The sequence below is a fragment of the Lygodium microphyllum genome, chromosome 1, assembly GCF_053477565.2.
Source record: "Lygodium microphyllum isolate KBCC chromosome 1, Lygodium_microphyllum_v1.1.10, whole genome shotgun sequence".
Lineage (NCBI taxonomy): Eukaryota > Viridiplantae > Streptophyta > Polypodiopsida > Schizaeales > Lygodiaceae > Lygodium > Lygodium microphyllum.
In genome coordinates, this window is record NC_141135.1 from 69,891,273 (window position 1) to 69,917,488 (window position 26,216).

Sequence of the window (26,216 nt, forward strand, 5' to 3'; positions counted from 1 at the left end):
CTTAATGACATTTGTGATCCTTCTTACCTTCCCATGGCCTAATACAAAGGTAGTTTCTTCATATCATTTTTCAACTGATACTTTGCTGACCAGATGCACGACATGGGCGTGATACATTGTCATGGTTAGCATATGAGAGTACTCAAACCATACTTATCAAATATTTTTTGAAAGCTGGGAGGAGTCCTTTTTACAGGCACTTTAACTTTGCTAAAAGCTAAAGTGATTTGACTAAGACCTTTCCATCTTAAAGTTCCTTATACTTGGAATTGACTTGAGCTATGGTGTATCATTGTAGCTCAAATCTCTTCAAGGTAGATATAACTTCTCACCATCCACTTAGTAGCCATTTCTATTGGCTATTTGGTCAACATTAGGAAGACTAAGCCCTCCTTGCTTATTTGGAAAAATACATGTGCCCCATGAGACTTTAGGTAGTTTGAATTTGTCACTATCTTGAGATGAGAGAAAGTTTCTTAAGAGGTTGTCCAATTGTTTAAGGACCTTTTTAAAAAAAATTTGAAACATCTTAATGAACCTTTTATGATACAATCATGAAAATCACATGACAAATCGCAAGTAAATATTCCATCATAATGTTAAAATACTTGAGTGATGCTACTGCTGAAACACGGTCAATGAGAAACACAATGTTTATAATATTGACAAGGACTTGAAATAGCTATGTCACGTAGCTCCAATGTCATCTTCCTTACAATGGCGGTCTAGTTTCTCCTGCGTTTTCTCCCTCTTCTTCCTTGGGGAACTGGAAAAGGATGCAATACTCTTTTGTGTGCATGTGTCTGCTTTCAAGATTGTGACAATTGCTTCTCTATGAAGGGTTTCGCATACACCAAGGAATTCCCAAATCCATCATCTATTGGTTGAAGTTGGGAGCATGGATGTGAAGCCATTTCCAACTTTTAGGCCTTCATTTGTTGCAAGGCAGCCAATGTTTGGTGGGCCAAACGAAGGGCATGAGACTGCAGGTCCGCATCATTTCTTAGATGCAAGGATGCCTTTTGAGACTTATTGAGATAGAGCATATTATATTATTCTTAGGATTATAAAGGGTGCTTACCAGAAACTTCCTAGAATTTTGTATGTTAGATATGATCAATGCCCCACCCTCATTAGGTGCTACCAATGATCCATGCTGCTCAAAGTTGTAAGGCCCCCATTATGAGGAGAAGCCAAATGTGAGCCCGGACATTGGTTGAGTCTTGACTTGTATATCAGATGAGGTCTATGTGACCCGATGGCAAAAAGGTGACCATTGTGGGTCTAATCTTTAGGTTAGAGGGAGTGGTTAAGCTGGTAGCAACTTGAGGTCCGGGGGTCCAGGGGCAGTACCCTCGGCTCAATAATAAATGGAATATTCCCTGGAATATTCCCTGGCCTACTAGTGGAGGCTTATATGGTAGGTCGGTCAGGCCAACCTCACGGCCTTCGCAGGTTATAAAAGCTAAACCCCTTCACAGCCATCGATCACTCATCTTTCACCCAGTCAAAGTTGCTCTTCACATATTTTCTGTCTAGATCGCCATCTAAGCTTCACACAGTGGAAGCGCACGGGTGGACAGAGCCATCTTTGTATTAGTTTTTTGGAGTTAAAGAATTTATTGATTCTCCTCTTATCTGTTGTGTACTCTCTATCTCTTTCTCAGATTCTGTTCGCTGCGCCGTGTAATATTTTAGATGGTATCAGAGCCCAGGGGGCTCTAGAGATCGGAGAGTGTGCAAGAGGCAAAGGCTTCAACAGCAAAGAGAAACTATGTCGACTTCCGGAAGCGGTTCTGGCGCATCAGGAAAGCGGTGCAGGAGGTGGTGTTGCTATATCGGCTATTCAAACACTGAGGATTCGTCCACCCACCTTCAGCGAAGGCAAGTTAGATGGTACAAACTACACCTTGTGGAAGTTCAAAATTACAACTATCCTTGATTCTTATGAGCTTCTGGAGACTGTGCTGGGGACTGACGCAGAACCACAGCCTACCCCTAACCCATCAAATCCTAGTGTGATGATTCCTCGTAATGTAGATCTTCTACGAGCTTGGAAACGAAGGAATGCAGATGCATTGTGTGCCTTAGTTACAAGCTATTCTGACAGTGTTCTGACTTTGATTCAGCATATAACCAAAGCGTCAGAGGCTTGGAATGTACTAAGGAGTCAGTATGAAACACAAAACCAAACAAGGATTCAAAACTTGGAGAATCAACTAGCAACGGAGAAGTTTGTTGAAGGAGAGACGGTTGAAGCATTCATCACTCGGATTAAGAATCTACATGACCAGATGGCTAGCATTGGGATACAAATGACTAGCGAAGAGCTAGCTCAGAGGTGTCTTCGGATTTGTCCACAAAAGTTTGATGGACTAGTAACTGCCCTTAATACTCAGGTGAGACCTCAAGCTTTGACTTTTGAGGAGTTTTGTGCATTATTAATGGAGAAGGAGTTGAGGCTGAAAGCCCGAGAAGGAAGCAACAATGGAGATACTGCATTCTCTACCAATGCAAAAGGCAAAGGAGGTTCCTCCACCAAAAATGATGGTGACAAAAAGAAGAAGGGCAGAAAGAAAAAATTTCAAGGAGAGTGCTTCTACTGCAAGAAGAAAGGACATGCAATTGCAGATTGTCGTGTCAAGAAGGCAGATGAAAAGAATGGTACCCTTAAAAGTAAAGGGAAAGAGATAGCCAATACGGCTGAAGCAGAGCTGGAATTATTCATGGCGACCATTGAGGAAGTGTGCTCCTCGGCACAAGAAGAATCTACCACTGACTCATGGGTGTTGGATAGTGGGGCCTCCTGTTACATGACCAACAAGAAAGGTATATACAGTTCTATGCAGCCTCTACAAGAATCCATCACTGTGACGATTGGAAATGATGCTAAATGCCCTGCTGCGGGCACAGGTACTATTTCTTTTGTTGTTGCAAATGGTGAAGTCAAAAAGCTTTCAAATATGTTGTATGTTTTCGAAATCAAGAGAAATCTCTTATCAGTTGCTACCACAACTGATCTTGGTCATGAAGTGAGGTTCAAGAAGACAGGTGCAGAAATTCTTGATAGTGTTGGCACAATTGTTGGCAAAGGAGAAAGAAGGAACAACCTGTATGAGCTAACTGCTCTTACAGCCACCGCTGGAGTGGGCACAAGTAAGCTTTGGCATGAAAGGTTTGGACACATCGGATTTGCACTCTTGAAGGAGATGCAAAAGCAAGGTATGGTTGCTCACCTACCTACAATAACTGAATTGAAGGAACCATGTGAAGCTTGTATGATGGGCAAGCAACAGAGAAATGTCAAGATTGTGGGAGAGAAGGAAGGAGTCTCACTTGTAGCTTTCTTGCTTGCACAATGGGGGAATACACACAAGGGTGGAGGCTGAAAATAGTTTTCCTCTTCTTAGTTGTGTAAGCCAAAAGAACTCTAGTACAAAGAAATAGAAGAACCCTATATATGGGTCTCAAATCAAACTCAACTAACTAAGGTGACATACTAACTGAGCCACGAACTAGAGTCGATAAGGATAGCTATCATGTAGCTATTATTCATGGGCGGTGTACCAACCGCATCTGCAACACGTCGGTGACATAAATGCACAACAGTCACCCTGGCATATCACAAGTGGAGCTCGATATCTCAACACTCCCCCTCGAGCTCAATCCCAATTCCTGCACATTAAGCAGGTCTCTGAACTTGCGCAGCTTCTCTGCGCCCAATGCCTTCTTGAATATGTCAGCTACTTGATCCTCTATGCTGACATAAACTAGATCAATAAGACCTAGTAAAACCCTCTCCTGCACATAGTGATAACGCACCTCAATGTGCTTTTTTCTAGCATGATAGACTGGGTTATTTGCCAAGTGTATACTACTCATGTTGTCACAATAAATGACAACTGGCCCATCTGTAGGCTGATCATATCATAAAGTAGCTTATGCAACCAAGCTACCTCACATGCAGCCATTGCTGCGCCCCTATACTCAGCCTCTGTGCTCGACAAGGCAACTGTAGGCTGTTTCTTGCTGCTCCAAGTGACTACAACACTCCCAAAAGAGAACACATACCCATTGGTAGATCGTCTATTAGAAATACTACCAGCCCAATTGGCATCAGTGTATCCATACAACTGTATCTGAACCCCAGTCTCATAAAATAGTCCATACTGCAATGTGGACTTCACATACCTGAGTATGCGTCTAGCCACATCCAAATGCGATTTCCTTGGATCCTGCATAAACTGACTTACCAATCCAACAACATAGCTCAAATTTGGCCTGGTAATAGTCATATAAATCAAACTTCCTACTATGCGTCTGTACATAGTAGGGTCTTCCAGAAGCTCACCTGCATCTGCGCTCAGCTTCACATTCTGCTCCAAAGGAACTGAAATAGGCTTACAGCCTGTCATCCCATATTTGGATAGCATGTCCAATCCATACTGCCTCTGCAAGAGCTGTATCCCACTTGGTGATCTAATCATCTCAATGCCCAAGAAATAACGCAGCTCTCCCAAATCCTTCATCTCAAACTTTTGCTTCAATAGCATTTTCACATGAAGGATATCTTCATCACTGTCACCTAACATAATCAAATCATCAACATAAATGACAAGTAGCATAATACCTTTCTCTGTTTTTCTCACATAAAGTGAGAAATCTGCCTTGGAAATCTGAAAGCCAATAGTGACAAGATATTGTCCTATCTTGTCAGACCATACTCTAGGTGCTTGCTTCAAGCCATACAATGCTTTCTTCAACCTGCAAACAAACTCAGGATGAACACCATGCACATAACCTGGTGGCTGCTCCATATAGACCTCTTCTTGCAAATCACCATGCAAGAAGGCATTCTTTACATCCATCTGATGTAAAGACCATTCCTTTGATGCAGCCATAGCAATGACTGCTCTTACGGTTGCCATCCTTGCAACTGGACTGAATGTTTCTTCATAATCAATGCCATATGTTTGTGCATACCCCTTGACTACTAATCTTGCCTTGTATCTGTTCACAGAACCATCTGCATTGTGCTTCACCTTATAAACCCACTTATTGCCAATTGCATTCTTACCTTTAGGCAAAGGTACCAATTCCCATGTAGCATTTGCTTCCAAGGCATCCATTTCTTCATCCATGGCTTTCTCCCATTTTTCTTTTCCCATGGCTTACTCAAAAGAAGTGGGTTCTGGTTGCTGTATCACTTTGACCATATATGCATAGTGAATGGCTGTAAATCCATCATATTTCAGCCTATCCATAGGATACCTAGCTCTGGTAGACCTGCGCAAAGTAGGTTCACTCCTAGGTGCTCTCAAAACATCCCTGGTCTTCCTTACTCTAGGTCTAACAATAGAAGGAATACCCAACTCATCATCAATGCTCTGTTCTGAGCCACTGGATTCACCATCCACATAAGAGTGACCTGCATTCACATCAAACATGGGCTGATCTACCTTCTCTTTTCCTTTTCGTGAAACCTGCATACCACTATCTGCATTGTTTTGAGGAGATTCTCCTGATCTCAATCTCCCTGTCCATGGTGAAGAATATGAACCACTACTAGAGGACACTCCAGGTCCACTAATATTTTGTGACTGCTGCTGTGAATTCTGTGCAGCATTACCATTTTGTGCATCTACATCATCAATCACATTTATTGGTTTATACCAGCTACTCATCTCATCAAAAACATCTCTGCTCACTGTAAACTTACGAGTAGAAGGGTTATAGCATCTATACCCTTTCTGCTGTTGCAGAGAGTAACCAATAAAGATGCACTTCTCAGCTTTTGGATCCAACTTGGATCTCAACTCATCTGGCACATGAACATAGGCAATGCACCCAAAAATCTTCAAATGAGAAATATCTGGTTTCCTACCAGTATACCTCTCCTCTGGAGTCATCCCATGTATTGCTGCAGTGGGAGTCCTGTTCATTATGTAGACTGCTGTAGCAACTGCTTCAGCCCAGTAAAAATCTAGCAAGTCTTTTTCGTTGAGCATGGCACGAGATACCTCTCCAATATGCATGTTTTTCCTTTCTGCAATTCCATTTTGTTGTGGGGTATGATTGCATGAATATTGCTGCTTTATGTCATGCTCCTGCAGGAACCTTGCAAACTCATTTGAGAGGTACTCTCCCCCTCCATCTGACCTTAGGCATTTTATTTGCAGGCCTGTTTCTTTTTCAACCATAGCTTTAAGAGTTTTGAAATGCCCAAAAACTTCACTTTTCTTTTTCATAAAATACACCCAAACTTTTTTGCTATAGTCATCAATAAAAGTGACAAAATAATGACAGCCTCCAAGAGATGCAGCTTTAGTAGTCCACACATCAGAGTGGATTAATTCCAATAGCTTCTTACTCTCTTGAACATGTCTAGGAAATGGTTTCCTTGCTTGTTTTCCAAACTGACAGGCTTCACATACCTTATGCATTTCTGCAACCTTGAATTTAGGCAATCCTGCAACAATATTTTGGGCCTGCATTGATTTAAGTCGTTGTACATTAACATGACCAATGCGTTTATGCCAGATATCAATATCTGCAACTACACCGGTCCCATGTGCAAACATTGCTGCACTCAATTCAGACATGTCTGCATCCAGCGTAAACATTCCGACCTTCTTCTTTCCTTTTGCTATCAAGCGACCTTTATTTTTCATATCCTCAACAAAGCATCCATGAGGATTAAATCTCACCTACAAGCCCTGCTCAACCATTTGACCAACAGAAACCAGATACTTGGTGATATTCGGGACATGAAATACATCGGACATGTATTTCTTTTTCCCATCCTGCATAGACAAATGAATTTTTCCAATCTGCACAATAGGATGTGCAGTATCATCACCAGTCTCCACAAATCCTAGTTTTTCCATTTTCCTTGCATCCTCCATCCATTCTGCATGACCTATCATGTGGTTTGATGCACCTGAGTCAACATACCACACATCGTTGCTTTCTTCTGCACTTGTCACAGAATTGTTCATGTGCTGCACCATAAATAAATGCTCATTTCTGTCACCACCCTGTCTACTAGAAGATAATTCCCTTATTGCAGTTTTCCATTCATGATGTCATTCTGCTTTTTATAGCAGTCTTTAGCCATATGACCCATTTTACCACAGTAGTAGCATTCAACATTACTGTTTGCATTTTGGCCTCTTTGCCATCCACCACGACCTCTTTGGCTCTCCCTCCCTCTAGAGTTACCACGTCCTCCTCCATAGGATTGGTTTTCTTGAGTTTGCTGCATATTCTAATTTCTACCACGGCCTCCAAATCGGCCTCCTCTACCTCTGCCTCTACCTCTTCCAGCATTTGAGTAGAAGACAGCTTCTTTTGAAGTTCCTCCTGAAGAAGATGCACCACCATTTCCCTGCTCCTCAGAAATTAGAAGAGCAATCAACTCCTCAAAATCAAGAAATCTTTCACGGACGGAAATAGATGTTCGGAACTGTGCATAATCCTTTCCTAGACCATTCAAGGTCACGGAAACTAAATCATCATCTTCCACTGGCGACCTAATGGAAGCAAGTGCATCTGCAATCTTCTTCACCTTCATGTGGTAGTCATTGATGCTCATACTTTCTCTTTGCACATTGTGCAACTCTTGCTTGAGCTGCATTTTCCTGGCTTGCGTATTTGTGCTATACATTTTTTACAAAGTATCCCATGCCTCCTTTGGCGTACTTGCATCTTGAATATGCACAATCATAGAGTCTGAAATGCTGATAGACAACCAATACATAACTTTCCTGGCTCTCTCATGCCATGCTTTAAATGCCTGTATTTGCTGTTGATTGGGAACATAAGGAAAAACTGGTTCTTCTTCATTTCCTGCAACGAATTCCCAATATCCTTTTCCCATAAGGAAATTCGTCATTCTAAACTTCCATGCTTGGAAACTGTTCTTGTCAAGCTTTTCAGTGACAATCTGTGAAAGAGAATCAGATGCCACTACAGAACACTGCAAAAAATTCTATCACTTCAAAAAACACAGCTTCACCCTCACAAGGGCAAATTTGCAAAACTGACGAAAGTGGTATTTGACCACACAGTCACTTCCTAGTGACGATTTTGCATAAACAGGAACCAAGGATGATTTTGTAACTCCCAATGTCTCTGCACACAAGCATACGATGCAATTTCTGTGGTAACTTTTCACCAACCTGTAGAATAGTGGTCGCACAGCATAAAACAGGGCCTTTTCCTGAGTGCGTGCAGAAAACTTCCGCCTCCAAAACAGGCCCCGAAATGGCCTCAAATAAAAAAAACAGGCCCTGAAATGCACTCTTGCAATTTTCGGCTGCGCTACCTACAGAGATCTGCTCCCAAAACAGAAAATGAAAGCAACAATGCTCCTCTTACTAGAACACCGCGAGCTTGGCTTACTTTCTTGAGCTCCTTACCACGAACAAGGCTGTGATACCATGTCAAGATTGTGGGAGAGAAGAAAGGAGTCTCACTTGTAGCTTTCTTGCTTGCATAATGGGAGAATACACACAAGGGTGGAGGCTGAAAACAGTTTTCCTCTTCTTAGTTGTGTAAGCCAAAAGAACTCTAGTACAAAGAAATAGAAGAATCCTATATTTGGGTCTCAAATTAAACTCAACTAACTAAGATGGCATACTAACTGAGCCACAAACTAGAGTAGATAAGGATAGCTATCATGTAGCTATTATTCATGGGCGGTGTACCAACCGCATCTGCAACTGACACGTCGGTGACATAAATGCACAACAGTCACCCTGGTATATCACGAGTGGAGCTCGATATCTCAACAAGAAAGGCATTTCCACAAGAAAGCAAGAATAGAGCACAGGCTCCTCTAGAGTTGGTGCATGCTGACTTGTGTGGTAAGATGCCTACACAGGCCTTGGGGCGATCTTCTTATTTTATGTTGATTATCGACGACTACAGTAGGAATATGTGGGTGTACTTCCTTCTTGATAAGGCTCAAGCTTTGGTAAGTTTAAAGAATGGCTAAAACTTGTTGAGAATGAAACAGGGAAAAGTGTGAAGAAATTTAGAACAGATGGTGGTGGTGAGTTCAACTCAAAGGAGTTTGAAGGCTTTTGCAAGAGCAAAGGGATCAAGCGTCAATTGACGACGCCTCACACACCTCAGCATAACGGTGTTGTGGAACGCAGGAATCGCACCATTGTGGAGATGGCAAGATGCATGCTAAAGGGCAAGGGATTGCCTAACCATTTTTGGGCTGAAGTTGTTAATACTGCAATCTACATTCTAAATCGGAGCTATACAAAGGCTCTCAAGGGAAAAACACCTCATGAGGCTTACACTGGTAAGAAACCATCTGTCTCACATTTCAGAATTTTTGGATGTGAATGTTATGCACATATTCCAGATGAGAAGAGAAACAAGTTAAAACCAAAAAGTAAAAAATGTATCTTCTTGGGTTATAGTAATGAGCAGAAGGCTTACAAATTATATGACCAAGAGGCAAAGAAGATTATCGCGAGCTGTGATGTGGTGTTCAAGGAAGAGCCGCATACAGTGGAGGAGGAGAAGGCAAGTTCTTCCACTTTATCATCAAGCAAAGAAGTAGTCCACTATGAACCTGTCCCGAGAGCTATCCCTATCCTTAAGGAGGAGGAAGCATCATCTTCAGATGATGAGGAAAAAGTTCACCAACGTGACATCACCCCACTGGAAAAGCCATTGCCGCGCTAGGTGAAGCAGCTCTATGACCACAATAATCCTATGCTTGCATCTATTGAGGAGAAGGCAGACGGACCAAGGAGGTCTCAGAGAATAGAGGAGCAAAGGAGGGCTTTTGCTCACATAGTCAATATGGCCTTGATGGTTGAGATTATGAGAGAAGTAAAGGAGCCAACTGACTTAGAAGAAGCACTTGCAGATCCATCATGGAAGGCTGCTATGCAGGCGGAGTATGACAGCATAATGAAGAATGACACTTGGGAGCTAGTGGATCGACCAGCAAAGCGGAAGGTTATTGGCACCAAGTGGATCTGGAAGGTAAAGCACAAGGCTGATGGTACCTTAGAAAAATACAAATCTAGACTAGTTGCCCAATGATTTTCAAAAGTTGAAGGGTTTGATTTTCAAGAGTCATTTGCCGCAACTGCCAGAATGACCACTATTCGCACGGTACTTTACAGTGGCTGCCCACAAGAAGTGGCCAGTGTACCAAATGGATGTTAAGTCAGCGTTCTTAAATGGTGACCTCAAGGAGGAGGTGTACACGGCTCAGCCACCAGGGTTTGAGGCTCCCCATTCTGAGAACAAAGTGTGTAAGCTGAAGAAGGCATTATATGGGCTGAAACAAGCCCCCAGAGCATGGTACCAGCGGATAGATAAGTTCTTTTTAAACCTAAACTTCAAAAGATGTGCCTCAGATGCTAACTTGTATATTTACAGGGATGGTAACAAGTCTGTAATGATTGTCCTATATGTGGACGACCTTCTTATTACAGGTGACTATGAAGATATGATCAACCAAACTTGAAAGGCTTTGAGTTCTGAGTTTGAAATGACAGACTTGGGCTTACTGCACTATTGTTTGGGGATTGAAGTCTGGCAAGAGCCACGAAAGATCTTCATCTCGCAGAAGAAGTATGCATGGGAGATCTTGAAGGCATTTGGCATGACCGAGTGCAAGGAGATAGCTACACCTATGAAGGTGAATGCAAAGTTATCCGTTGAGGATACATCAGCACTAGCAGACATTGGGAGGTATGGGAGGTTGGTCGGCAGTCTGATCTACTTGTGTAACACCAGACCAGATATCAGTTTTGATGTTGGTGTTTTGAGTAGGTTCTCAAACAAGCCTCATGAGAGTCATTGGAAGGCTGGGATGCGGGTGCTCAGATACTTGAAGAAAACTCTTGACTATGGTATCACATATAGTTTCGGAACTTCTCTTGTGGGGAGCTGTGACTCAGATTGGGCAGGAGACAGTGATTCTAGGAAGTCAGTTTTTTGTTATTGTTTCTCTTTGGGTTCAGGAATTTTCTCTTGGATTAGTAAGAAGCAGCCAACAGTGGCATTTTCTTCTATCGAAGCAGAGTACAAGGCAGCTTGTTTTGTTGCATGTGAAGCAGTATGGTTGAGAAGGATTCTATGGCATATGGGAGTGCAGGATGAAGAGCCAACTGTCCTGAGATGTGACAATCAGAGTTGCATCGCCATTGCCAAAAATCCAGTGTTTCATGCACGCACCAAACATATAGAGATCCAGTATCACTATGTGTGTGATTTGATGGAGGATGAGGTAGTGGAATTGGTCTACTGTCCAACAGAGGAGAATGGAGCAGATATCTTCACCAAAGCACTTACGAAGGATGTGCTTCAAGTTCATCTTCAGAGACTCGGCATTGGACCGAGGAGATAGTTCACCTATGGGTGGACATTGAGGGGGGGTGTTAGATATGATCAATGCCCCACCCTCATTAGGTGCTACCAATGATCCATGGTGCTCAAAGTTGTAAGGCCCCCATTATGAGGAGAAGCCAAATGTGAGCCCGGACATTGGTTGAGTCTTGACTTGTATATCAGATGAGGTGTATGTGACTGGATGGCAAAAAAGTGACCGTTGTGGGTCTAATCTTTGGGTTAGAGGGAGTGGTTAAGCTGGTAGCAACTTGAGGTGGTAAAGGGAATATTCCCTAGAATATTCCCTGGCCGACTAGTGGAGGCTTATATGGTAAGTCGGTCAGGCCAACCTCACGGCCTTCGTAGGCTATAAAAGCTAAACCCCTTCACAGCCATCGATCACTCATCTTTCACCCAGTCAGAGTTGTTGTTCCAGCTAGCCTTAAGCTCTTCACCTATCTTCTGTCTAGATCGCCATCTAAGCTTCACACAGTGGAAGCGCATGGGTGGACAGAGCCATCTTTGTATCAGTTTTTTGGAGTTAAAGAATTTACTGATTCTCCTCTTATCTGTTGTGTACTCTCTATCTCTTTCTCAGATTCTGTTCGCTGCGCCGTGTAATATTTTACATTGTAAATGTGGAAATAGTTCTTGTTCCCATTTACCAGTATCTGCCACATTTTGGGGACCATCACCTTGCAAGAATGACATGGATATTTGTTAGGAAAAACCTTTGATGATTTCCACTATAAACATAAGATAATCAATCACTTGCTGGAGGCTCATGTGGTGGTGATACGGAAGAATCCAACATTGCACGTGCTTGCCCCCCCATATTCATGAAGCCATAACCTATAAGTGCAAGTCTCAGAATACTAAAACAATACTTCAAATGATATGCAAGTATGCACTTATGTGAAGGCCATGCAAAGGTGTCGTTGTACATATCCAAGGATATACCCAATAACATGGTGGGATCAAGGCCACGACACATTAGGACTCACAATTGGTGCTTGCAAATATTTCCCTTCATTGCCCATTTGCAAGAGCAACATGCCCACTCACAGTCTGCATTGAGTACTGTGTACCAAATATCTTCCTTGCTTTGGCGAAGGACCTTAGCGTCCTTCTTGTCTTCACCCAAGAACACTACATGTTCTTCAGGAATCTTCTTGGCCTGCTCATATGAATTGACTACAACATCCATAATGTTGAAATTTTGCTTGAAACCTGCCTCTTTCAACATATCCTAATACCAATAGAAAGAATGACAAGGATCTAGAAGTTTCTGAAGCAGCCAATCTAGACGGCGTCCATGAATTGTCTTCCTTCCAATCAAAAATTGAGATTTCAAAATTCCATGGTATGACTCAATGCTTCCATTTGTATCCAGATTGGCATGTGGTAGTACTCTTGTTGCATGAACTCACATTTCTACAGATGCATAAGGCAACACGTAAGTCTCCATTAAATAAGTTTGATTGTATAGAAACTAGTTCACATATTCTCTCTTTTACCTAAACATCCAAACTATTGCTTCTTGAAATAACAAATGAAAGCCTCTTGGGATTTGTACTTGTCAATGAAAGAGTCAACAAGTGAGGAGGCCTCTTCCTGAACTGTATTGCCATTAGTGCATTTGTGCATGTTCATGATGTCCCCCAAACATTTGAACATCTCAGCTCGAAGTGATGGATCATGAACCTTTTTGATCAGTTGCTTCAACCAGCAACGTCATATATGCCATATACAAAGATAAATTGGAACCCCAAAGACCTCCCTGTATGGTCAATACTGATCAATGACTACACAGCGAAACTCCCAAATAACACGATAGATAGAGGTCATAGTACTTACGTGATGGCCATAATTTCAGCTTGTGCATCATCTACCATAAAGGCATTCGGTTCCCAAGATTTATTGTAGTAAAGGATTTTATTTCTGAATGCCCTCAACCAAGCCTTTTTGTCTGCCGGCCGAGCACGATGATGTAATTATCCATGCAACGAGAACACCATTGCAATGGCTATCAAAGACAAGGATGGTGTATAGCAAAAACTGCACAAATTGATTGTATGTTAGTGCCCTTATGTAACAATGAACACAAATAATCCAAATGCAATGGTATTGAAGAATTTTGACCTTGTACTTGTACGTCCCAAAAGCATCCATGGCAACCAAGCCATTGTTGCCATGTGTATTCAAAACCTCCAATTGCCAAGCAATTTGAATACCCAGGATGAAAGCTTGCTCCTTTGCAGCATCAAATATTTGATTAAAAAATGTTTGATTCTTTTTTGACAATACCCAATTGTGCACACTACGTGTGTCATCCTCATTTGTTCGTAGAGTCAAAGACTCATGCTTATTAGCGATATCTAGTATATCGCACAATGTGAGAAATGAATCCCTAGCTGCATGCAAATTCCCATCTGTCATACCCATCTGCAATAGTTTGATGTGATGTTGTAGGACTTGGTGTGGTGTGAAGCCGTTGAACAACATCTCATACACCCAACATCTCATCTCCTCCGACAACCATGGAGCAAATGACATCTTTGCAGATTTTTGAACAATGTAATGCGGGCCATGGCACACATTGCCTTTCTGGTCGACATGATGGAATTGTACATAATGGATCCGATAGATCATGGGCCATAAGTATAGTTGTCATTGGCATTGACACCCTACGAAATGTCTCTCTGAAGAGACTCTTCTTTTCTTATGTGTGGTGGAAGGAGGACATTCATGTACATCTTTGGGACCAAATGCACACCGATACACCTGTGAAGTATCTTTTATTTATGAGACACATGTTGAATATGTGTCCCCTATACGCTTCTTTAAAAATTGAAATCAATTTGTAATAACCTTCTTGATTGACATAGTAATGCCAAAAAACTTACGCAGTTTGCAAGAGGTAGCTATCAATGTTGGGTTGCATGAGGCTTCCAACTGCATGCTTCTTGGCCCATTGCTTCTGAAAATTTGTTGGGCCATCCGGTCTTCTATTCTCTCCATTCAAAAAATCGACAAGCTTGCTCCAAGAGATGTAAGCAAGGTGCAATACATTGTACTTGGATTGGGGATCGTACCTCATTTCCCATTGAAGCCACGCACCATCAAATGAATCAGGACGTGAGTTTTGCAAGTTAATGCAATCAGCCTTGCTTTGGTTGTCCATGTTTTTAGTGTGTGTGTGTGTATATATATATATAGAGGGGGGGTAGGAGGAGCGGGGCAGGAGGGAGGGAGAGCGAGGCTATGCGTGCAGGGAAGAGGAGAGAGGGAGGGGAGATAATGTGAAAGAGATAGGGGGTCTGAGAAGAGAGAGAGAGAGAGAGAGAGAGAGAGAGGGGGGGATCTATCCTGAGTGGAGAGCGAGATTGCATATCCAGAGCATCTTCAATGTGGCAAATCCAGAAACGGATGGAAGGAGGAGCAAGTCTAGCTCGCCAGTAAGATGGAAAATATATGTTTTTTAAAATGATTAATTAAATAAATTTCTAAAATGTGGCACTCTCCGATTTGGTAATAGCTATGATGTGTCCGTACATTGAAAGCTGTGATTCGATGTAGTCAGTCGTGTATATCACATCAGTCGTGTATATCGCATCCACAGTTATCATTGTGGCACGTCGGCACACATTCCCTCGCCATTATTCCGTCCTCGCAACTTCTCACGTCTCCGACAGTCGAGCGTTGCAGTGAAAAATTTCATGACGACGTGAAAGGGACAAAGTAAAAACCGTAATGCCGTTTCAGCCATGTCGATGAACCCCACCACCCCACCCCATGCTCACGTGGCACAAACGACAAACAGACCCACTTCGGATCTAACAGGCTCTCCTTCTTCGAGTGCGCTACAACCTTCCACGGTCCACCTCTCGTCCATATCTGACGTATATCTTCTCACTTTGCAATAGCATTTAAGCTTAATCTTGGGATAAACCCACCTAGCAAAGCCTCTCTTTACCTTCTATGACAAGTTATAAACCAGCAAAGTTCCAATATTGTGTGCTAGCTTCAAATTGGGATACCCTTGAATTTTCTAAAAGAGCACAGGGTAGTATTTGCGCTTGACATGCCAAATCTCTTTCCTTTGTCCACAACGACCATTAGGGATAAGCGGAGATGATTCCTGATGAGGAACAAGAAGCTTGGAACAAGCCTCTCGAAGAGCACTAGCATTACTAAAATTCACCTCCAAGTCAAACTCAAGTGACCAGCATAATCTGTTTATCCAATCCATAAGCCAATGGTGCACTTTAAATCAAATCCAAGAAGTCTCCATTGAAGTTGAGTAACTTTAAATTCTCTTTCACTTGGATAATTAGCATTATTGAACCCTTTGCTTCTATTTTTCCTTCCATAGGCCCTCTATCTCATATTTTGGATGAAACCTTTCGTCCACAACAATGGCAATATCTCGTTATTTATCCATAATGATAAGGTTGATAGGCTCTATGAAAAGAGAGGGAATGGACATCGACGTCTGTAGCCCTTTTGACTTCCATATATGTTTTAAGATATCTCATGGAATACTAGAAATGCTTTTATAGTGCCTCTTTCAAGTTCCTTTGATGTTCTAGGCATTGGCCAAAGTCCATCTCTTATTCAAACAAAATCCCCCAAGACCTCCCATGTTTGAATCATATCAAATTCCATCATATTTTTTATTCTTCAACAATGCTTGTAACTTTGAGAACACAAATACCTCTTCATATGAATCTCTTTTTTCATGTAATGTGCCCTAGCAAGAATATGTTTTTGAAAGAGAAATTCGTGTTCAATCATTCATGTGATTTGAAAAATACAAATTAAAACATTAGGGGCAAAAACACTTCAAAAAAGTCACTTGTACGAAAATGATTGAGTTGCTAATTAGTTGAGATTTTGGAAGAATGAAAACGCCAAATTTGGTTGCTCAGATGTGATTAATGAGAGAATATTGAATTCATCAAAGAGCTGAGCCATTAATTGTCCCTCAAATTTAATTTATGTTAGTGTCACCTTTTCGACCATTTTTTGTCTTGGAACTTGGGAGAATTTGTATTTTCGAGAAATGTCCACCTATATCATGATTTATCTACTCCCGCGTCTTCTTTTCACACGCTCTTTCTCCATTCTCTTTCACCATTCTCTTGTTTGTGCTCGCTTTCTTATCACTGCGATCGTTGATCTACTAAAATGTTTAGCAACACCTCTGCAAGTGATACAAATGCGAGCATATGCAAATACAAACTTACCATCCAACTAGATCCAATTTATTCATCTTGGAGAAGTATACATCATCGAGTACTAACAGATGAGATGGAGGCCAACAGATTGTGAACTCAAGGAAAGAAACATATAGATTTGTGGGTAGATGGAAATATTTATCCAAAAGATTCTTCAACAGGTAAACCTCCTAATTTTTTTAATATTCATAACTACATGAGATATGTTGGGGAAGGTTATAATGGGATGCTTGGGTATTATAAAAGCTTATACTCTGCATCTTACGCATACATGGCTCAAATGAATGAAATGAGAAAAGCATTATTTGTTACACAAACAAGCATTTCTGAGCTTACAAATAAGATTGACATTTTGGAAAATGCTAATAAGTCATTACAAGACATAGCACATTTAAAGAAAACTCCGATAGGATTAAGAGAGAGAAACAGACCATTAAAAAATATAACTAGCTTGTGTGTGAGAGCAAAGAAAAGAAGATTGAATCTTGCAAAAAAATATGTCTCCAACATGTCGGGTATAAATATTCGAGAGAGTGAGGAGAGAATCAGTTTTTTAAAAGAGACCATGAATAAGAATGATATTTTGAGGATTCTTAGGTCACCTCAAAATATGGATTTGAGAGGCCCAACTCTCAAAGAATTAGTGAAGGACTTAAAGGACACAATAAAACCAAATGAAATTGTAGAGACATGTGATACTGTGGACATTAGTCGAAAAGGTTATCGAGCTATCTCAAGATTATGGTTTAAAAATCTAAAATGTAATAGAATAACTGCATTTGGGTTACCTCGAGCCCTACGAGTATCGGTTGCAAGGACTGCCATGAATCGTAAGATTCCATGAGTTTTCGGGGAATACATTCATATTGAAGCATCTATGCCATATGAAAAGACAAAAAGAAAATCTAGTTTTGAATACAATGTATTTAACAATATATGAGTTGATCTAAGAAGAGTGCAGATTGCAATGGTTCACATGTATAGACTCACGTTAGAGGAATATCACGGTGTTTTAAAGTTTTCCTTAAAGTTAGATGAAGGATAGATTCAAAAAGGATAAAAGATGGAAAGAGTCAGCATTTGCATCATGAACAGGGCATTGGAATATAGCAATGGTGGGGGTCAAGCACCAATGCATAAGTTCTAGTCTGAGATGGAGATTTGGTGGGTTGGTACAGCTCAGGTACCAATTGAGAATCATGAAACACTGAAATGGTTTTTTACTCATACAGGTATTCCAAACATTATTAAGTCTTAAAGTGAAGGAAAAATGTTGGTTGTTGATGGGGTTGGTAATTTTAATGTGGAATGGCATATGAGCATTGACTTGAAAACTATCAAATGTATCCTTGGAATATGTAATGGGGCAAATGCAAAATATCCTTGTATTTATTGCATGGAAATTGGAGCAACTTCCGCCCTGTAAAAAGAGCCCCAACTAGAGACTCTATAGATGTAAGTTTTAAAAAAACAAGGAAGATATATGGGATCCAATTCTTTCAATTCCTCTTACTAATGTTCATATATGTACTTTGCATGCAGAGATTAGAATTATTGATAAACTTCTCAGGTTGCATCTTGACTATGCATACGCAATTAAGCCTTTGTCTTTATCAAATGAGTGTATTGACAAATGTAAGGCATTACTCTCCAAAATCGGTTTTCATGGAGGTCAAGTTCATTTAAGAAAAGATCCAACACTTTCAGGAAAAACAAGAGATGCTTTAGCTGATGTCTCAATGGGAGGCTCAAAAGCTAGACGTTTTTTAGGTAACCATACAGGAAAATAGGTGAGCATAACTTGGGAGCATTGGAGAGAGCTATGTGGGATAACGACAAACGTTGCAACCACACCACGACTTGCATTTCTAAGGATGGAGGTTTGAAGACACGTTGATGTCTTCCTAAAACTCCTCAAGCAACAAATGAAAACGTACACATATCCAGAAGAGTTCAAATGTTTGATAACAAATCCTGTTCAGGCAATAAAGGAGGCATGGGGAGAAAAAGATATCACTTTTTATTTGGTAAGAGAGAATATTTAATCCAAGCTTTCTTCGATAAAATTTCCATTGGCAGAAACTGATTATTACTCTTATGAATTTGCAGCATATCCTTCATATCCATGGGCCTTACTATGTGGAGGAGCAAGGCTCCCTCGCAACTTATAGCGGCCAAGGCATGGAAAAATCTCACTATCAAGCACGTACAAGTTTTTTTCGAAGCACAAGACATGGAGGTGGAGTTACAAAAAGCAATGCTCTTGAGGATCTATTCAATTGGTTTTTTCAACGACAGCTTCAAAGAATGAATACTTCCACTTAAGAATTCATAGTATTTTTTGACGACATTTTCAAAGAATGAATACTTCAACTTGAGAATTTAAGAAAGGAAAGTACAAAGCTAGCTCTCAGCAGCCTTTACATCATCCTCCCTTTCTGGGATATTTCCTCTATAACACATAAATTTTCTTCTCTTGTAGCCAACTATTGATTTTATATCATTTCGATTTGCTACCAAAGCATAAGATGAGAGGGCCAGAAAGTATCCTGCTCTAGAAGCAGAGAAACTAGGACCATATCCAAAAATCCTAATTTCTGCAATCTTCTCCAAAAGCATCACCTTGTGTGCATTGTATTGTAACCTAGAGAAACCAAGTAGCCTTATAAGTGCCTTAATACATAGTATAGGCCATGTTGCTTCCTCTGAGAAGATGTTATGAAATGCCAAGAAAACATGCGGATCAATCCTTGCTAAGTAATGGCCAAGTGCAACATCGTTATGTGAACTAATACCAACTCTTGTCCCTTCACCCCATCCCAAAAAGTTATCAAAATCTTCAATCTCCAACTGTAAAAAAAGATAAATGTCAAATGAATGTTTAAATCAAACATATTAATGTATATACATTTTGCAAAATTTGAGATAATAGTACCAATTGATTTTCATCATTTTCTAGCTTAGTTGCAATCCATATGTTAATTGATGATTGTGTCTCATTGGTATCTTCCAATTCTTTGACATATTGCGACTCTTCTCTTCCAAAATGGAAAATTCCAAGTCGGTCTTGAAGGCCATGGAATTCCTCTTTAGTAATCCCATACTCTTCCTCATCATTCTTTGCCTTACGAAAACAAAGAGAAAGGGCACTCCCTGCTTCAATAAACTTGTCGTCCGTAATTTCAGTGTCAAGTTTAAGTAACTCTTCTTTCGATTCATTTTCGACGTCAACAATGCCATTTGCAGCATTAGAAGCCTCTGCAATGATGGCTAAACAAATATCCTCCCTAAGATTGAAGAGCCTTTGAATGTCTGCTAGCAGTATGTATTCTTTGTCCTTGATAGGGAAAGTTGGAAGTGAAGCAACAGTATAAAAAGAAGAGTCACAAACAAGATCTGCATTTGCATGGTTTTCTTCAATAATGGTCTCAGCTTTGAATTGGGCAACATCTAGTTTGCCAGCAATATTTGCTTCTTGCACAGGGTCCAAACATTCCTCTGCATCCTTGTGATTTGCTACCTCATCCAAAAGGCAAAAGCTGGAACATTTTGGACCTTCTAATTGTTTTTCATCAAATTTCACGGGATATTTAACAAGAGAAAACGTAATGAATGCAGCTGTTTTGGACATAAACCTGCATTTCCTAGGATGAGTAGAACAAAACAAATCCGAGGTACAAAACCAGTCAAGAGAATGAGATGTACACTTTCTTGAAAACGAAGCCTTCTCTGAAGGTGAGCTCCCAATAGGTATGTGAACATATTCCTTTGCATCCTTTTCAACCACCGAAAATGCAAGACTTTCAAACTCAGCAAAATCCTCCAAGAAAAACTTCTTACATGAGTTCAATACATGGTCAATATCCCAGTCAGGGTTGAAAATATCCTTTGCATTTTCGTAATAAGATAATTCCATGCCATTCTGAAGAAGAAATTCTAGGAGCCTTTCAGATGGAGAAACCTCTGTGATCTAAGACAATCCAGACACCGTCAATGGTGACTTGCCTTTGATTGGAGACTTCTTAGGCATTCCCATACTTGCTGCTGAATAAGGGGAGGAAGCTGTGGGAATTTCAGGGAGAAGGCATCACAACCAGAAGCTCTTGTTGACCCTGATGACAATCTTCTTCTTTTTTTAGAAGGGGTTACTTCCTCTTGGGAGCCTACAATATCCTTAGGTTCAGACATGAGTGAAAGTACGATACCGCGCGAAAGTGTGCAACCAGTTCACGAGCGATGCCTTCTCGCTTCGTATTTGCTAATTGATGATACGATGCAAATTCGGCCAAGCGACCTCAAGAACAATATATCCTCGCTTCGTATCAAGGGGTAAACAAAATCGCACAAATTCACATAAGAAATATTGAAAGTGGACCTAAACTCTAAACAAGCTTGTAAATTTGCAAAAAAAAATCATAAATGCCTGACCACCGTGTTTATATAGAGCGAAAAATAATTGCCACGTGCAATGCCACGTAGACAGCCACATGGATGGCCCATGCAAAATCTAGCCAATTAAACAATGCCACGTGTAACGGACCCCACAGTTATAAAAGATCGATTGTAGCTTACGTGGCTCACTTTTCAAACCCAAAGCGCGAATACACAGCCACGTCGAGATCAACTTCCCCCTATATTAGTCACCACAATTATGATGCGAGGAGTTGTTTTTTAAACCTGCGCTTAGACATAGTCGCACCGTATCGGTCATCACAAACACAGCGTGAGCAAGTGCTTTTTAAACATGCGCTTTATTGTTTTTGCGCCGTATCCAACACTGCAAATCCGCGCTTCACTGTTTTCGTTGTTTTCACATCGTATCGTTCACCACAAATACGGCACGAGAGGTTGCTTTTCAAAACTTCGTTTCACTGTATTTGCGTCATATCATTTAACCCGTGCTGCCTATAGCAAATACAACAAGAGAAAATACATTTTTGACCCACGGTTTCTCCCTATCGCGCCGTATCGGTCATCCCCAAATATGGTGCGAGAAGCTTCACTTCAAACCCATGCTTTTTCTCCTATCGCATCGTATTTGCATTTCTACTTGGGTTACTTATGGTTGTTTAAAATTCTAACTAGTCTCATGTTTTACTCATGGTTTTTAAATGTTCTAACAAGTCTCATTTTTGTGCAGGTTCATGGCTAGGACAGAGCAGGCTACAAGGAAGGTGTATATCGACAGCAAAGAGAGTGAGGAGGAGACAAGGCTTTCGGCTTCTCAATCTTTCCATCTTGAGATCCCACCTACCCCTAGTTGCCCTCAGATCCCACCTACCCTAGTTGCCCTCAGTCTCCTGCCATGGAATCTAAACAATCTAGTGCAGAGACAGTGTCTTCTCCTGCCCAGAGTAAGCTTCATCATGTACAGTCCTACCCTACAACAACTACTAAGTTTCCAACCTCCCTTAGAGCCCCTATTCAACAGATAGAGCAACCTGGACCCTCTTATGCCCATGGAGAAGAAGATCCTTCCAAGCCGAAGAGAAAGAGAAAGTCAAGATTTTTTTATGTTCAGAAATGTTTTAGTGAGATAAGGAAGGCACAAAGAGCTACACAGCATGTGATTCCAAAGATAGCATTTATTAGGGTTGTCAAAGATATTTCTTTTAGATTATCAAGGGTGTCCACTGAAGTTGGCATGCAAAAAAAATGGGAGCTTGCAGCCATTATTTGCCTTCAGGAGGCTGCTGAAGACTTCGTTATTGATTTTATGAACGATGCTTACATTGCTGCTGTCCACGCTCATAGAATGACTTTGATGAACAAAGACTTTAGTATGGTTAGCAGAATCAGGTATAGGTTCGACAAGGTATTGAGGCCCTTGCCTACTACTGATAAAAAAGCATTTGAGATCCTTAACGTTCCTCCAAAATTGTCTAGGAGAGCGAAACAGCCAGTGATTGAGGACATGACGCATTTACAACCTGCAAAGACCACCTCCGAACAAGTGTCTGCCTATCAAGAACCTAAAGAAGTCACCCATTAAGAACGACCACAGGAGACTATAGAATCAGAGGATGAAGTTTGCAAGAGAAAAATTAATGTCCTTGGTCCTGTCAATCTAAAGAGAATGGATGAGGTATATGGGCAAATGGTTGTGAATGTCTCTTGTACTTCTTCAGAAGACTATCTTAGTATTTCCCTTGAGGACAAAGGAATGTTTGTTAAGAAAGATATTCAATTGTTAGATTCAGTAGTCTTTTGTTGCATAAGGTAAGGATTTTTTGCTCAAATTTTTTTAATTGAATGATAGTGTTATTTTGCTCATTGCAAATGACGTTCATTTGGTTTTTCTTTTGGTTTTAGGGCGTTGATTTCTTCTCTTAGCCAAGAAATCTCTAAAACTATATTTATAGTTGATCCACTGTTATTAGTGGAATTGTTTTCAAAATCTCATTCAAATATAGAATTATTTTTCAGATCGTTCGATCCAATTACAAACTACCATATTTTTTTCCTTACGTTGAAAGATATGCAATTTTGCAAAGGGTTTAATGTATACTTCTTTATGTATACTTCTTTATAGTATGCATTTCTTACGAACATTTTACTTTGCAGAGGACATTGGAGCTTAATATATATTGATATTTTCACTCAAGAAATTATCCTTATGAACTCTCTTAGGGGTATCCATGGTCAAGCAAAAATGTGCGTTGAATACAAATCCTCACTTTTTGGTTTATTGTTTATTTTATTTATTGTCTTTTTTTTATAACATGTTTCCATTTACAGTGTTGGGAGGTTGGTGGTAACCTTTTTGGACACTACATATGAGGATATTGCTAATCCTCAAAAACCATATAGTTTTCTCTTATAAGAAGTGCCCTTACAAAATGATGTGTATTCTTGTGGATGGAGAGTAATTTCAAATGTTTGTAGGACAATAGATTCAAAGATTCTCAAGATAGATGGGGTTAATGTAAGTATCTTTCACATTCTGTTTTGAGCAACGTTATTAGATTTTGAGCAACAACATTATTATCAAATTTTATAATCATTCCATTTCTTTGTTTTTACTCCCTACAAGTACGAACTATCACTCACCTTACAACTTATTACAATTTTCCTTGCAGTGCAAAGATTACCCCGATTTATACACATGGTGGATAAGAGAGAGATGTATCGAGTTAATTTTGGATAGGGCAATCACGCCAGTCAACCCGGACTCTCCTCCACATAAATCCTTAACTAAGAATAAGGCAAAAGGCAAGTCATCTGGAAAGACAAGTAAGGCAAGCTCCACAAAGACAGAAATGCCAACACTTTCTCATCCATCTTCTCATCTACGGCCCCTGTCCAAGTTAAATTCTTCAACCAACCAAAAAAAAAAAGGCCACTGCAACTGCAAGATCTATCTTTTCAAAAAGTGACGAAGAAGTTACAATGATGAAAGAAGAAAAATAGATACAAATGGCAAGATCTTTGTATATCTACACTTCAATTTTGTAACTCTTCATTCAATGAAAAGCTTTTTGTCCAACGTAACATTTTCAATTTTATGGCTCGAAGCTTACAATTGAAGGAGGCAAGCAACTCATACAAGAGAAAAACCGTTCAGCTCTTTTCCCTACTACTTTACCATTTACTTTGAACTTATATTCTTGGGATGTACAATCTAGCATCTCCAAGGTATCCCTTACATCTTTAAGATTCAAATTGGAAGTGATATTTACCTCCTTTTCTATAACTTGCACCTTAAGATTGAAGGGCATGCAATATGTATCTGAATCTAAGGGAATCCATATGTCTAGTTTAAGTTTGTATCTCCTATAATCAAAACCCAAAGCAAGAGTTTGTCGTGCTATATTATAACACAGAGACAAGGATTGGGGGCATACAATACACCTCATGATGTTGCCCTTATGGTCAATATCTCTAGATTTCCAAAGCTTCCCTATAATGTTATCTAGTTCTGCGCTTGCAAAATTTCTACTTAGCCAAGATAAAGTTTGCTATTTTGAAGCAACCCACAAAGATATGTAAAGGGGTAAACCATGACAAGCGTATTCTTCTTGAGATCCTTCCAGCTGTCATGGACTTTTGAATATCTTGACATATTTTGAATTTAAAACTATTCATGGTTGCCTTATCAGGAACCTCCCAAATAAGAGAGGAGAGACTTGGCAATGGCAAATGCTCGATATGTCCATATGCACCCTCTTTAGATGGAACCACATATTGTGCATAATATATAAAAATTATTCTCTCACTGAAAGAACCGACGGTCTCATCAACATATATAATGTCTGCAAACACCTTATAAATCACATTCAAAGTTCCACTCAAACTCTCCACAGGTTGCCATTCAATACTTGTTGATGGAAATATATCTACAACGAAGAATTAAATATTAATACTTTCTTAATTTTTTAAAAAATCAAATATGTTATCAACTTAAGACTTACAATGTGTTTGCTACCAAACACGTTCATTAGGAGATAAGTTCATATCCTTGACCATGTAAACATGTTGCACTTTAACTAACCACCCTTCGTGCGTAATTTTGAAAGCAATGATACGCCCTTTCCAGTGATGTTTTATATCCTCTCTTTTTCTTATTTTAACCTTGTGAGAGACTTTGCAAGAGGGCAACATGGTCACCCAATCGTTTATGCAAAAGGTTTTGGGCTCCCATTTTCCGTCTACTCCTTGGCCATAGACAGTGCAGGAGTTTATTAAACGAGGCGGGCGCCTTTTGGATGCCATACTTAGATTGAAATCACAGAGAAAAGCGCTCACTAAGAAAGGTAAATGAGCAAAGAAAGAAGCTCACCGAGAAAGACGAATGAACAAAGAAGAAATAGTGAAAAGACATGAAAATATAGTCGGGGTGCCAAAAGCTCCCAACTTTCAAAAAAGTTAGTATTAACTTCACAACATCATTATCATAACCGGTTTTGTCTGATTTTATAATTAAAGGACTTCGGGACCATCAAAATATGTCAGAGTTTAGAGATTTTGGCTAAAAGAGAGAAGAGAACCATAGAGTCGACTCTAGTATCTCCAAAAAGGAGGAGACAAGAATACCATATTCTTCCACACGTGGCAAACTCTCTTTGGCCCTTTCCTTAATCACGTGATTAACAAAATTGCATTTTTTGAAGCGTTTTTGGTCCTAATGATCCATGCAATGCAATCAATCAAACGATGCTTCCACAAAAAAATTATGAATGCACTGAAGAAAATGTACCTAGTCTATCTACATGTGCTCGTGTGTCATGCAAAATGCAAACAAAAAGAGACAAACAATGGAAAACAAATTCCTAATAATGCTGAATAATGAGGTCAAAATCTTGGCGAAAATTTCCGCCCTCAGATTCACAGTGGTGGATGCAGAGCATCACGATATCCACCCCCTCCAAGCCTGCACATCATCTGGCATGTGCCAACTTGTTTACTACTTGTAGCATTGTTCCCACAAGGATCATATGGGTAATTATCTAGGTAATATGACAAGTAGGTAAGTTGACATAGGTTATCGCACCATCCTCCTAGATCATATGGACAAATAAAAGTAGGTATTTTTAAATAGATCAACATAGCATCCCCACTAAATTGATCTTCTCTCATGCAAAAATCTTATTCATAGCATCCTCTTCTTCA